A 14,884-nucleotide genomic window follows, 5' to 3' on the forward strand; every position below is an offset into this window, starting at 1 on the left:
CTTGCTTTCATTTTTGAAAAAAAAAATCATCAAATAATGTTTGCCTTACGATCTTAATTCAAGCACTTAATTAAAGCCAACAGAGGATTCTAAAGTGAGGAGAAAAATTAGAGCAACAACTTTTTAATTATGCTGTAGGCATTTTCTCCCTTACTTATTCTTTCTCCAAAAATCAAACAACTCTTCCTCTAAACACACATTTAGACAAAGATGATGGTACAGTGATATTATGGGCTAGAGCTTGCTTAGTGCTTAGCAAGCAAGTACTGGAAGTTGTCTGCCCAAACCCATGACCTAAATAACATGATCAGCCCTTACCAGGGATCACCCCTGGGTCACTCCTTAGCATCCCTTTCTCCAAGCATGGTAAAGGAGCAGAAGAAAGAGGAGACAGGAGGTAGCTTCCTTCCAGGAACCTCTATCAAGTGAAAAAATTTTCTAGTCATGCAAGAGTGTTATTCTTCCAGTGATACAACAAGTTACTGCCTGCTTCCAGACAGTGGGAGAGATGAAAAAACTCCTGTCATCTCCTGGAACACAGCTCCTGCCTGTCAACAGCAGCGAGATGAACCTACATCACCCACTCTTATTATTATTAGTTGCATAACAGAAAGATTTGTCCTTACATTCAGCAGGTGATTTTATATTACTTGGGATGGAAAGAGTAATATTGATGTGGATATGGTCAAGTTTTAGAAGGAGGTCCTACTCATTTGACGGAAAGAGCTTAGCGAAGGACCCATTGCAAAAGAAAAGGGCTGTCCTTATCACATCAATCAATGCAAAAATATGACCAGAGTTACTTCCTTTCTCAGCGTGGCACCTCCTGTGATTTCATCAGTCGTGCCTGCTTAAAGGCACCCTGTGTCAGTCTTCAAAAGGAGACAGAAGATACAATCCTCTTTCTAGAAAAAGTCTCACTTAGCAAAACTATGGTTTGTGCTGAGCTTCATTCAGAAGGACACATTTATTGAAGTCTATGGGACTTGCCATGGTAAGTCTCAGTGAATCATGTCCACAGCTGCATCAGAAAAGCATGTTAAAGAACGGAGGTCTTAGGAAAGTGAACCTTACACCAAACAGAAGAGCTTAAGCATCCGTTCAGTACAGTCCACACAAAATTCACATTCAAATTTCAAACAGCTTTCTCACCTACACTCAATCTGCCATCAGTTGCTGGAATGACCGTTTCCTCAACTGGTACTATTTTTTTTTTTCTTTTGGTCTAGAAGGAAAGGAAGAAAAACAAAAACTGAAAGGAGAACATTTTGAACATTTCTGCAGGTTGTCCATAGTCACAGTTACACCGACCTAAAAACTGATCAGACTAAGTCTTGTTAACGGTGAGGGAAAAGATTGTGATCACAGTCACAGAACTGAATCTAATTACATAATGGGCATTCATTTGAAAGAACATTGTCTTTGTGCGAACAAGACCAGATGTCTCATGTCTCAGCCTTTCTAGGACAACAGGCTGGAGATATTTCTTGTCTTGACTTTCCTTTTTTTGTGCCAGATAGTTGGACTGGTGTGTCTACCTCGCTTAGCCTCTGCATTCAAGACACCCCAGCTGTGACTTCCTGTGTGCAAATCCCATCACACATTGTTATAGCAGGGAGACAAAACAGTCAAAAACTTTTCTGAGACTAGATATAATTTTCTGACAAATAAGGGACAATACAGCCAAGATGGAAAATCAGTCATATTCTGCTTCATTCTAACCTTTGGATTGTCAAATAATGGAATAAAACCAATTATAGTTGACTGAAGAGCAGGATTTTGAGGTGTCAGAAAATTATAGCATTCTTTAAATATAATGTAAATGTCTAAACTGGCCTGAAACAAAACCACTGCAATATTTCACATCAGTGAGAAACCCCCTGTGGCTCAGAGAAACTGAAATTATTTCAGTGTCACTGCTGAAAGTAAGGACCATGAATTAACAAGAATGTCCTCTTTATGGGAGATATAAAGGCAGCTTCCAGAACCCCACAAAGCCTGGGGGCCCATGCTAACTCTTCGTAGGATAAAGTCATAATCCTAGAGCAAGAAAACTAGTTTGGGTAACTCTGTCTCCAAACAGATTCCTCTGGGTGTTTTTACTCCTTGCTGCAGAGATGGGACTTGACCCAGACAGAGTCAACGTTTGTAAAGCTTTGAAACTCTAAATTTCATAACAGAAATCCATGAAGCTCTAAGATTACTTTTACAGCTCTGTCTGTACTAGTAAACTCAACAGGGTTTGGACATGGCCTAAGCCAGGGTCCTCGTCTTTCTATACCGCTTAATTGTTAGGACACTGTCTTGCATGGATTTGACCTATGCCAACTCACATTCTCCCAGACAATGCCCTAGAATGGTTCACTGGTAAGCCAGGACACTCCTAGAAAATCCAGTCTTCATTTGGAGGAAATTTCATCAAACCTGAGATGTTAAAAAACATAATAATAAAGATCTGTAAAGTCACACGGACCAATCAGTTTCTCTTTTTCTGATTTATTTTGCTTAATTTCTCTTAAAAGACAGGATAACCTAATGCAGGCCCAGTTGGAATCATTCTTATCTGTTCAATAAACCTCTTGTCTGCCATTTCACAAAACACTCCATTGCTCTGTGTTTTAGCTACTCAACTGTAATTATCCTGTCTCTTATCTATTAGTATTTTCTATATCATATATTTAAATATCAAGAATGTGTCTAACTGAGGAAAAAAAAAAAAAAAGCCTGGATTTGGATTGCAGCATTTTGCTCTCACCAGGTTACATTTATCTCTAAAAGAACAGGGACAGAAAAAAGAGAAAGGAGATGTAGAAATAACATCAGTAAAACATGTCCTAATAATGTGACCTCCTTTCCAAATGGTGAGGTGGACTAGATACTAAAAACAAAATATCACCTAAAAGGTTTTAAATCTGAATTTTTAAAAATGCCTAAAAGAATCAAACAACCCTGTTAAATATCATTATATCTACCAGATAATTCAGTATAGCAGCACTTTCTTGTCTCCAGATTTATCTGCCACTTGAAAACTTCTGGCTATGTAACATATTTTTGAATTTACCTTCTTTACGTTTTCTACTATGTTTTTGGAGGAGATTCAGGAGACAGTATGAATCATTTTCTACTGTGTTGCAATATGCTCTAAAGATACTGACTACATGGATCTTACCCTGAAACTTCAACACCTTTGGCTGGCTATTAGCTCCTTCCTCATTCTCATTAGCATGTCAGAAGAGTGTAGGGAGTGTATCCTGAACCGTTGCCTTGCTTTTTTATAATCTTTGTCATTAAAATGACAAATATGGAACAGCTATCAAAATAGCATGGTAATTTGCATTTTTTAATATGAGAGATGTATTGAGAAAATGGAGACAGTACATAAAATGTCCAACCTAGCTCTTAAAAATGATCAGATGCTTTCTGAGAAATTTGAAAATTTTCATTTTTGGTGATGCTAACGTAAAAAATTATTTCATGACATGAAGCCATCCCCAGAGTTGACGTATAATAGAGGGACAAGTTCTATCTTGTGGATGTGATTCACATAAATATCTGAGACTGATATAATTCTATTCTCAGTCAAATCACTGGTAAAAATCTCAGTCAGAAAAGGATAATACTAAATTTTTTTGAAACTTCCATTTAGTGATTTGAATGTGCTCTTTCACACACACACCTACCTGCCGCTTATGTGGGCCCAATTATTATCTGGCATTAGCCATTAATGGATTTATTCTCTCAATATATTTGTGACCGTGGAAGAAAGAATTTTTTTCTGCTTTACACAAATATACCAGAACTAAAGAAAGGTATAAAACCATCTGCCTTTGAGACCGATGCCCTTATTTAATCACAGAACATGGGAAGCAATTATAATCATCTTTCCCACATTGTCCCAAATATTATACTTATATCCTGGTTCTTAAGATCAAAGAATATCTCAGTTCCTTGCCCGCATATCCTCATTCAGTCTTTGACTTTGTAGACGGGTGTGCCAGAAAGAGCCCCTCATATTCCCAGTCATAGGGATTATTTTTGTCGTATTGACATTTGTCCAGAAGATACTAAATTAAGAATGCTTATTTATTCCATGCACACAAGTTATACATCACCCTCACCCTCCCCCAGACTGTAAATAAAATAATCTTCAGTAAATAAATTATGGAGAGCTTTGCAATAAGATTAACCTGGGAACAGCTCTTAGAAGAGAATATATTTTTCCCACTAACACTTATCTGGCTGACAATCATAATGGTTTGGGAAGTGAAAAGGTAGCATTATCAATTCTGAAAAGTAAGAAAGTGCCTGTCGCACTAATCTGAAAGTGTTTGGATTATTATGTGGATTACTTCTGTAAACTTGTGTACACTGAGCTGGCAACAGTACTGCGTATTTATACCCGAGGCAAATGAATAAAATCACAGGCATAAGCAAGCATGCACACTGCTGTAGGAATCACAGGGTGAATTGGTTCAGTAAGAATCAGAGAGGTACCTCTGCACAGTAAAAAAAATAGACTCTTAGTTGCCTAACAACCTGAAACACCCAAAAGAGATAAATAGGAAAGTACATCTCCAAATTGAAAACTCAAGGCAATGAGAGAGACCTTCCTCTGTCTTGTGCTGATGTTATTTATGAGGAGATATGTTGGACTGAAAAATCTCTGAATCTCACAGCACAGCTGAGGTCTCACCATTTCCCTTTTTGTGCTGGAGACTGTGTGGAAAGTTATCTTGGATCCGGGTCTGAACTGTAATATTCAGGGGAAAAAAAAAAAAAAAAAAAAAAAAAGGTGGATCTAAATTTGTTTTTATATCCTTTAGGAAAAAAGTGTCTACATCACAGGCTATCCCTAATGTAAATATGATTCTCCTGAAATTCTGAGTCTGAATTAGGCTTTGGCCATACATAAGTCTTCTTTTTTTTCCCAATTTTCTTTGTTATATTATCAATCAATCTTCATTTCTTACTTTTTCCCACCTCTGTCTTTGATACTCCCATGTTCTATTTCCCACTCCCTTCACTGTTTTCTTCTTACAGAAAGTAATTTTGTACAGCATCTCCAGCCACTCTTTCTTCTGCTGCAAGATAAACTTCTCACTCCCTCTGGAAAGAAGAGCCACATGGGATGCTGCTGTCCCATGGTTTTTCTGCTGTATCATTCAGTAACCCTCAGTGACTTCCCTGCTTCACCTGTGTGTTTTCAATCTTTTCACAAATATATTCCCAATCACTCTTATTAATATCCTCCTGTTCCCTACAGTTTTTCACAGCTGTCCCCAGGAAGAAACAAAACAAACAAAAAAGGAAAGCAAATTTCCAGACAGATTTAACTTAACTCTAGGATTTCCTGAAATTGATAATCTCAGAAAAGACACTCAAACATATTTCACCTACGTTTTGATGTCTACATCACACTTCCAAATTTCTTACTGTAGATTCCCTTTCCTTTCAATGGGAGAAAACAGTTTTAAGGGTGTGATTCATCTGACCCACTTTCTAAGGATGAACAAACTTCCACACCAGAGTGGTCTCTTTCTCTCTGCTGCTATTATAGGGGATCTAAACAACCAACTCTAACATAGACATCTGCACTATAGATACCTACATCATAGACATCTACACCTAGTCAGGTGAATACCAGATTAAACTTGACAAAATAAGTCATCGATCTGTTCAAATGTCCTAAGCAACTAATGGGGCAAATTCTCCTTTGGTTTACATGCTTAGTGAAATGCATGACTCCTAACACGACAAAATTAATCTTATTTTCAAAGACCAACATCAAGTTAAAAAAATCAAAAGCCAGGTTTCACTGAGACATAGTTAGAAACCTCACATAGTTTTGTTTGGTATTTTAACCTTATTGCTTTGTCTCCATCCACACTGAATGGATTATGAACCACTGCAACTGAAGAGAGTTGCTGTCACATCATTTACCTGCAGGTTAAGATGATAATGGTAAGATGTGAAGGAGAGTCAGTAAATCTCTCTCCTTCATCTGAATTTTAATTGAAGAAGCTCAAATGCTCGCAGTGTTCCCAAGTGCAACTTCAGGATGCTCTTGGGCTGCAGCAGCAGACTCTGGGCCAGCTGTGAGAGGACTTCCATTGAACACTGAACATTGAGCCAGCCCAAATGCATTTGTCTTCATCCATCTCTTCTTTACATTTCAGCTTTGGCTATTTTTTTCCTTTCCTGAGAATATTCTGAAGTTCTAGCAGTGTCCTTGGAGAAATACCTTGCCTGAAAGAAATATTTGGTTAAAATTACAGAGGAAAACAAACAATGCTAGCTGCTGCCATGTTTCCCTGAAATCCCTCTTCTGCTATTAAGCAAGTGTCTCAGTTCAGCAAAGAAAGGGAAGACTGGGATTTTTGTTGGGGAGGGGTGGTGTTATTATTATTATTAAAATCTGGTTTATATCTCCAGAAGTAGCCAGACTAATAGTTTTACTATCTTGCCACTTTGTAGAACAGATACAGAGTATGACAGGCAACCTGCTTTGCTCAACTAGTCTGCCACTGCCTGGACAGTAATTTATGTATTGGTGCTTTACATTGATTATTTTTCCCATAAACTACTGAAACTCTGACAAGCAATTTCTTCTCTTGTCTACTCTATTGTCTTTATTGCTTGTTTTCTTAGATCACATTTTCAAGTTTACCACCTTTCCTGAGTTTAAACTTCTCACTTGCATGGCTTAGCTCCGTGTCTAGATATCAAACTTTGGATTCATCTTACCAAACTAACAAGAATTTTAGGCATCCAGGTTCTTTTCATAGAATCATAAAATGGTTTGGGTTGGAAGGGACCTTTAACGGTCATCTAGTCCAACCCCCCTGCAATGAGCGGGGACATCTTCAACTGGATCAGGTTGCTCAAATCTCCGTCTAACCTGGCCTTGAATCTTTCCAGGAATAAGGCATCTACCACCTCTCTGGGTAAACTGTTCCAATGTTTCACAACCTCATCATAAAAATTTTCTTCTTGTTGTCCTGGTTTCAGCTGGGATAGAGTTAATTTTCTTCCTAGTAGCTGGTACAGTGTTGTGTTTTGGATTTATTGTGAGAATAATGTTGATAACACACTGATGTTTTAGTTGTTGCTAAGTAGTGCGTAACCTAAGTTAAGGATTTTTCAGTTTCCCATGCTCTGCCAGCAAGCAGGTGCACAAGAAGCTGGGAGGGAGCATGGCCAGGACAGCTGACCTGAACTAGCCAAAGGGCTATTCCATACCATAGACCGTCATGCTCAGCGTATTAACTGGGGGGAGTTGGCTGGGGACAGATCACTGTTCAGGCATCGGACAGCGGGTGGTGAGCAACTGCATTGTGCATCACATGTCTTTTCTTGGCTTTCATTTTTCTCTCTTCTTTTTATTATATTCCTTTTCATTACAGTTATTATTATATTTTATTATATTTTATTCTAGTTATTAAACCATTCTTATCTCAACTTATGAGTTTTCCTTTTTTTCAATTCTCCTCCCCATTCCACTGGGAGGGGGGAGGAGCGAGCAAGTGGTTGCGTGGTGCTTAGTTGCTGGCTGGGGTTAAACCACAACAACAACAACACCGTATTTCCTTTTTCCTTTTCCCTCTGATCACTGTCTTCCAGGTTAGCTCCTTGGTACCAAATGACAATGCAGAATTTCTCCATCAAACTATCTTCACTCATTCATCCGGACAGCCACTTCTTTCATGGCCTTAAAACACAGCAGTTTTTTCATCCAGAACATGAACCAGCTTGATTTCTATGTTTTGCATAACTCAGAGAACAGTGCTTATTGAAAAGTGGTCTGTTTTTTTAAGTAAGTAAATAAAATATTCACTAGAGGGAAAAGGTGTATCTGATAACATCCAGAAATTAAAAAAAAAAAAAAAGAAAAAGATGTGAGAAAGAAACTATTCTTGTCCTAGCAAGTGAAACTGAAAGTCAGTGTTGGTGATCCTATCTTACACAAAGAGAAGAGTTCTCATTAAAAATTGAACTACACGGACAGATTGCTTCTAAACTAATTCTTAATACTGTGGGGAGACAGAGGAGGTAATGAAAGAGTAATGCAGTCAATGTGTTGTGAACTGAAGTACTGTACGTAAAGCTCATCCCGAAACTCCTGAAATCTATAGTAACATGAACATCATCATCACATATCAGAGTGGATGAGTTTCCTATAAGAATTAACATCTTCAAAAAGTGAAGGTCTCTTTTTTTTTTTGTCTTAGTCAAATTCCCCTTTAACCTGCAGTCAATTGGAAAAGAAAAAAAAAGATAATTTGGTTTAACCACAGTAATCATCCTGATTTGAAGAAAGCAAGCATGACCAGGGAAGGTAGGAGGGCTTCAGCTGCCTTTTGATTTGTTTTACACCAAGATCATCATACTGTAATCAGTTAGTAACGTCATTTTTATAATGCCTCATATTTCATCCTTAATTATTTCTCATTTTCTCTGACCTGACTGAAATAAAACCTGGAACAATTGGCTTCAGTAGGGCAAAGCCTGGTAGGAAGAGTACACTATAAATACAGTCTAGAAAGATATAGCTATTGCCTTTATTTGACAACCTAACTGTTCCCCAAGCACTCATCCACCAGCCTTATAAAAGGAAATGTAGTTACTGAGGTCCAAATTCACCGTTAGCTTAAGTGTGTGCCATTCCACTGAAGTCAACACAATTGTATCCGTTTACTTTCACGGTGAATTGGGACCCAGACCTTTACTGAAGTAATAAAAGGTCAGTCAAACATACAGGCAAGAGACCAACTTCTTGTTTAAATGAAAGCTGTGGCTTTGCTCAAAGTTCTTGACATAGATGATAGTATCAGTTAACAAATGAGCTAAACAGGCAGTGAAAGAACAAACATTGAGGTATATGAGTAAGTTACAGAGGTTTATGGGCATGTTATGTTAACTGGGTCATGATAAATCATTACATTTTTTCACCTTCTGTAAATGCAAAGAAATATGTCTTAGCTTATCTCATGCTGGAACAGAAGTAAGGTGATAAAATAATGCAGTTGGATACCTTTAAGCTAACATGCAATATTGGCTATTAAAGACAAAATGAGTCTGATACAAATAAGTCTTTCATACACATGTATAATTCCCTCTGAAGACATTAGGTTTTGTTAGTAGAACTGAAAGCCTAAATTGACTCATGAAAACAACACAATTTGTCTTGCAGTCACTCTGTTGTGCTTGGAAAGCTCGTACAGTGTCTACAGCTTTGCCTCACCAACCACATCTAATGTAGCAGGAGTCACAGTATATAGGTAGAAAAAAAGGATGAGTTCCACAGGCTGGATATAACTTGATCTCATGGTTACAGGGTCACATTTACTCATATTATATTATACTGTTTAGGAGCACAACAGGACATCAAATAGGATTCACACTGTCTAAGTTAGGAAACTAGTTTAAACAGATAGGTTTAAACCTAGGTTCTCTCTGTAGTCAATGGAGACTATATAATTAGTAAAAGTGATTACCGTGCTGATAGTAATTCACCACAGCAAAGAGATTTGTGTGTTGCCTGTAGCACAAATGGAAGAAGACATACATGCAGGAGGGCAATACAGGAGCTGACCCACGGAGTCAAGAGAAAGCCACCAAAGACCAATAACAATGATGATAAATACATTAACAAAACAAGTTTACAGCAGTGAACCTACAACAGTGTTATTCGGTATCTTACCCACGTTTCTGGATCTCAGCCTAAGACTCCAGAAGGTGCTACATGAAACAAATGCCAATTGTGTAACACAAGAAAGCAACAAGGACACAAACAACACTGCAATGAGAATAAAACTTTCAGAATACACTTAACTGATATTTACTTAGCAATAGAAAATGATGTGTCATGGCTAACTAAATTGGATTGAATTCTTCCAAAAATTAGATGGTTGAAGATACTAGGTTACAATGGGTAGTAGGCCTACCAATCCCAGTTACCATGACCATGCAAGAGTGATGATGGCAGCAGGCAGATCTTACGTAATTTTGAGAACATATCAGTGTCCTTTGCAAAGATGGCTTTCTTCTTTGCAGAGAAGGCACTTTCAGTTAGCAGAACTGAGACAGAAGTGATGGATTCATGGCTTCTCTGCATGGGGGTGAAATCTGTTCTTCAGTGTCTCAGGTTAGTGCTTCAGCCATTAGACCATATCATTTATTTATTCCCAACTATTTCCATTAACTCTGTGTTCTTCATACAGAGGTATCTTGATACACAGAGTTAAATATTAGTGTTTCATGGTTTAGGCTGTTGGCTTCACCTTTTATCTACTTAAACAAGTACATCAGCATCTCTAGTAGTAAATAAAAGGGGAGAGGAACAGCTATCTATCTTCAAGCCAGATGGCACAGTGTAGCTTGTATCCGTGGCTAAACTCTCTTGCGTCTAACTAAACAGGTTGCTGCATGCAACCTGTTTGTTGGGAACAGCCCCTGGACTGTGCTATTCTTGACCCAGGCCCAGGCACTCTCTGGAGAAGCACCAACTGGCCTAAACTATGAACCAAACAAGAAATTTGACAGTATGGTTGACCTAATTGCAAGGTCTGGGCCCATATTCTGGCCTTGATTAGTTTGCTGTTGGCCTTATTTAATTTGCTTCACAAAGATGTAGCTTATGTATTAAACCAGAGAGGAAAGCATTTCAATGTAGGGAATGAAAATCTTTAATTTTAGCACATTAAGGTAGAGGCTGCTCCTGAGAAGCAAAATGTTGGTATTTTATTGTAGTGTTCACTTGCAAAGATTCAGGTGCAATATGTAAAATTAGACAAAGAAAATAGGGCTGGACAGGACCTCAGCAGATAATTTAGTCTATCTTCTTCCCCCAAGGCAGGATCTTCTATATCAAACTGAATATGACATATGTTTGATTAACCTACTCTTAAAAGTTTCCAATGATGGAGATTCCACCACCTCCCCAGGCAGAGCTAGCCTGCACTTAGAAAGTTTACCTAATGACTAACCTAAATCTTCCCTGATACAGTTTAAGCCCATTGCTTCCTATCCTATCCCCAGTGGATATGAAAAGCAAGTTATTTCCTTCAAGTTTGCAGCAACTTTTTCCTTAGCTGCAGCCTGTTGTCCCCCTCACTTCTGTTTTCTTTGCTTATGAATTATTAATATAATAATCCTAAAATAAGACTATAAAATATTTAATATATACACTAATTCCACAGACATTCTACTAAACAGGCTATTTGTAAGCGTAAAAATAACATATGTGGGATTTTGCAGCTGTGTGCTTGTTTTGAATGCATTATTTTTGATTTTAATTTGGAAGAGGGACTGTTTGCGTCATGAGGGTTGCTTTTAAAATATTCAGGTCAACCTGTCTTTTCCTCTAACCCTTAAAGGGTTAAGTCCCTGGCTGATAATTCCCCTTGCAAGTCAGATCCTTCGTTACAAGTAGAATCGTTACAAGAGGACATATTTCATTTTTTAACTGGAGCATATCTAATGATCTGGGGGAAAGCCCTGTCTCGTAACATTTGATCTAGCCTCAGACAAGAAGAGCAAGGTGGCATCAGCCTCTTCCTATTTAGTCATGAGCCAGGGAACTGCACCAGTATACAAGTGACATGCAGAACACATGCATCAAAGTAGCAGCTCAATCTGTACTGCAAATAACACTCTTTCATGTCTCAGCATGGTTGCTGGCCCTGAGCTGTAGTTCCAGTAATTGACATAGTTGCCCAACGTTAGAAAACAAACTCGGAAACTATTCTCATTAGACGTCCCCCTGGTTTGCTGCTCCGTTATTGTAAAACCCAAACACTGAGCTTCCTACCAGCGTGGCTCTGTTTTTAATTAGTTCTGATGGCACTGGGCGACGCGCCAAGGCAAAAAATGAACTTCCTGTGATTGAGGCTTGTTGCTCAGTATGTTGCTTCCTCCACACAGAGATTGTTTTCACAACATTTTCTGAAAAGGAGCTACTGACAGAAATAATATAAGTTTTTACTGCTTTTGATTTTTTTTATTCTGCCTTCCATGCTTATAAAAGGCAGCTCAAAGTCAAGGATCCTTAAAGTTACTGTGCCATTATTTTGCCTTTGTGTGACTTGGCTGATTAAAGACATCCTAGCAGATTAATTTTTTAACAGAATAAGCACAGGCTCCTGTTAAAAAATTTAAGACCAAGGACTTTTTAGTGTTTTAAATAAATTAATTTGGATATGTTCAGGCATGGAGTGGGGAGGAACTTGAGGCTTATATTCAATAGCATAAGTTGTCACAGTGTGAGTAGGGGTGAGTGAAATAGCAGATGAGTGTGATTCAAAAGCACAATTAGTGTCTGCATGTGGGGATGTGATGAGGTAGTCAGTGTCTTAGTAGTCTCCTTCATTTCTTCTTATGAGGCTTTTCAAGTTAATTTCTTATGAAGCAAGGCTCAAACATGATCATTTTGTTCCAGTGAGTGTCTGTAGGTGGGATTCAGATCCAGATACCTGCATTTAGGTATCTCAGAAGTGCATGTCTACATTTGTGCTGTCTCTGGTTTGAGTCAGAGCCAATGAAGATCCAGTTGATATCATCAGTGGAGTCCAGAGAGTAGCTGACCTGATCAAATGACAGTAGGTGTTTCTTGTGTGAGCTGTTCCAGTCTCCATTGACTTGTATGGACAGGATCTCCATTAATTATAATGCTGGATTAGATGACTAGACCAGATGAACAGATCTAAATTTTAGATTCCTAACTACAGACCTACACAATAGTAGGTATCTGCCTTCAGGTGTGTTGAACTGCTCTCTAGACTCCCATTGACAACATTGATGAAGGGCTTGATTTAATCACCCATACGCAGGTACCCAGTGTTATCTGAGATGCCCCTAGGTCTCATCTCACATCCAGCTGCCTCTCTAGAAGAGCATGGGACTTCTGTAAGTCCAGTGTTATATCTGTCAGTCCCACATGGATGTCTCACAGGCTCTTGGATGTCTCAGGCAGCACCAAAAGACTATGTCGAGTCAAACTGAATTGAGCTCTCGATTTTTGTTGACAACAATGAGAGTTTAGGCACCAAGTACACATACAAATTCCCATATCAGAATTAGGCAGCTGAACCTGGGGATGAATCTCCCCTGCCATGTGACTTTCCCTGAATGGATGCTACTGTATTTGATACATGAGTAAGTCTCTCATGGCTAATTCTGTGCTTTATAAATTTAATTTTAAAAGATCGTTTGGGAGAAAAGGGATAAACTCAGCCTGAAATCTTCTGAACCTGGTTTGCACAGTTGAATGCAAGTTGAATGCAAGTTGAATGCAAGCCTGCTTGCCATTGCTCGACTACTTTGTGGCAGTCCCATTTTTACAGGTGTATGTAGAGATAAAAGTTCCATCCAATTCAATTAAAATGTCAGTCAAGTCAAAGAAAAAAACAGAAACACTGTTTTCCTTTGTTATTGTGTTTCTGGAATTACTTGGTTTGTTTTTAAAAATAGGAGTGTGAGATGCATCAAGGCACATAACAAGTATGCATCACTCTGATGGCATTCGAGAGGACAAGATGACAGATTTCAGAAATGACCAGCTACTGCAGTAGTTATAAAATGGCATCTGCAGACTGTGCAAATAATTGGATTTTAACAACTGGGTACTAAACAGGATAGTTGATCATAAGACTGTTCTTTAGTTCTGATTTTTTTTTTTTTTTTTTTTTTAGTTAGGAGACACAGTTTCTTTGAAATGCATCTGTAAATAAACAATATTATTACCACTTCAAGTAGATTGTCTTCTCTGTTAAAAAATATTGAGATGGGTAGAAAATGTTAGAAAAATCCAACAACAACTATTAAATAGAAGGAATCAGAGATTCCTGAGCCATAGATGACCAGAGATTAGAAGAACCACCTAGGAGATATTGCCATGTACTTGCCAACTTATACAAATCCTTAGGCACCCTTTGTTGAGCTCAGTCAGACACAGGATACTTGACCCAGCAGACCCATTTTACATTCAATCTATACTGAACTGACCTTTTCTTCATATTCTTTGGGGGTCTTTCCATACCTGATTTTGAGTAATGGCAGCTACAGCAAAGACAACTGATGTTTCTCTGCTGCTTTTGGTTGTCCTCACAAGACTGCCAGTTAGAATGCATTGAAGACTGAAGTCCTTCATCTCAGATGCTCAGAGCTTCAATCTGCTTTTGAATTCTGAAGAACCTTATGAAGATAGATTTCAGAGACATTTCTACAAGTTCTTTATGTGCTTCAGTATTTCAGGGCCTACAAGCACCAATAAAATCAGTAAGGATAAAAAAAAAAAAAAAAGAAAGAAAGAAAGAAAAAAATCCACAATGTTTTAAGGCATATATTGACTGGAAATGTGGAAAAGGGAAAGAAATGGAACAACCTTGCCCTTAGGAAAACAAATGTTCCTTTGATTGTACAGATCTAAATGCTTCAAGTAGTTCCCAAATCTTAGGATATATTATACCTTTGGCCACCACTCTGTGGTGTTTATATATGCCTGATGTGCCTGAGAAAACATGTTCCACTGATTGCTTATGTGTTTTTGCCCTTTTTAGTGCCTGCGCTGGATAAGGTAGGAAAAGAAGTGTAAAAATGCTTCCATAGTCCCTTTCACCATGACAGAGGCTGCAGAAGCACTTGTTTCTTCCATTACCTAACTCCAAAACCCTGTTCATTGATCTGGTTAATGCTAGACATGAAGTGATTTAGATAGGTCTGTGCTATCTCTTACACCTTCAGTCACGCTTGTCCCTCATTGCTCTGTTTTGCCCAAAGCACAGCCTTTGGACCCTGCATGCCCCCACTTATCAGTGTGCTAGCACCTCATGTGTGTAGTAAACCAGCTTTTTTGTATGCTGGGGATAAGCAGGGATCAAAGCCAGCA

Source organism: Strix uralensis, chromosome 3, assembly GCF_047716275.1.
Source record: "Strix uralensis isolate ZFMK-TIS-50842 chromosome 3, bStrUra1, whole genome shotgun sequence".
NCBI lineage: Eukaryota > Metazoa > Chordata > Aves > Strigiformes > Strigidae > Strix > Strix uralensis.